This window comes from Diaphorina citri, unplaced genomic scaffold (genome assembly GCF_000475195.1).
Source record: "Diaphorina citri unplaced genomic scaffold, Diaci psyllid genome assembly version 1.1 scaffold26814, whole genome shotgun sequence".
Lineage (NCBI taxonomy): Eukaryota > Metazoa > Arthropoda > Insecta > Hemiptera > Psyllidae > Diaphorina > Diaphorina citri.
In genome coordinates, this window is record NW_007404152.1 from 1 (window position 1) to 738 (window position 738).

At 38.5% G+C, this 738-nt stretch overlaps 1 long non-coding RNA gene across 1 annotated transcript; it reads left to right on the plus strand.

Annotated features, from left to right (window-relative positions):
• The first annotated feature begins 14 nt into the window (after positions 1-14).
• Positions 15-717, plus strand: LOC113473368. Its single transcript, XR_003395357.1, has 2 exons — positions 15-323; positions 487-717. It is a non-coding gene; the product is annotated as an uncharacterized LOC113473368 (long non-coding RNA).
• Positions 718-738: the final 21 nt, after the last annotated feature.

Below are 738 nucleotides of genomic sequence, written 5' to 3' on the forward strand. Positions count from 1 at the left end.
TTCAGTGTCTGGAGCCTTTGTATTTCCGAGGGTTGCAGGACTTTTCCGCCACTTTATAGTCTATACATAGGACAGTAGGGCAGTCTCTGTGTAATCTTTGGGGTCAGCTAAACATTAACCTTATTTGACCCCCGTATACTCGATGTTCAATAATAGCAAAGTCAATGGCTAGCTCCTAGGAGAGAAAAATAAAGCTTCAACCCTGATTTAATCCAGATAAAAGCACATGTAGGCACAGAGACTCGATTTTATCAGGAATAAATGCCATGATAGGTAGTCTACAGCCTATCAGGGCTTTTTTTTTCTGAACCAGAGATAAAGAGGTCAAGGCACTCACCTGGTAAACAGGAAGGCTTGGGTTCAATCCCTATTGAGGCATTTTTTTTTCTTTGGATACAAAAAATAGGTACTATAACTGTAATGTGTCTAATGGTTAGGTGGTAGAGAATGCCTCAGTCATTCATCTGCTGAACCAGAGATAAAGAGGTCAAGGCACTCACCTGGTAAACAGGAAGGCTTGGGTTCAATCCCTATTGAGGCATTTTTTTTCTTTGGATACAAAAAATAGGTACTATAACTGTAATGTGTCTAATGGTTAGGTGGTAGAGAATGCCTCAGTCATTCATCTGTCTGTAAAATTCAAAGTCATCTATCATGGCATTTTTTTTTACCTTGTGCCCCTGAATTTAATTTTACCTTCACTCCGTAATAACAGCAATACATAATAATATTTTTTAT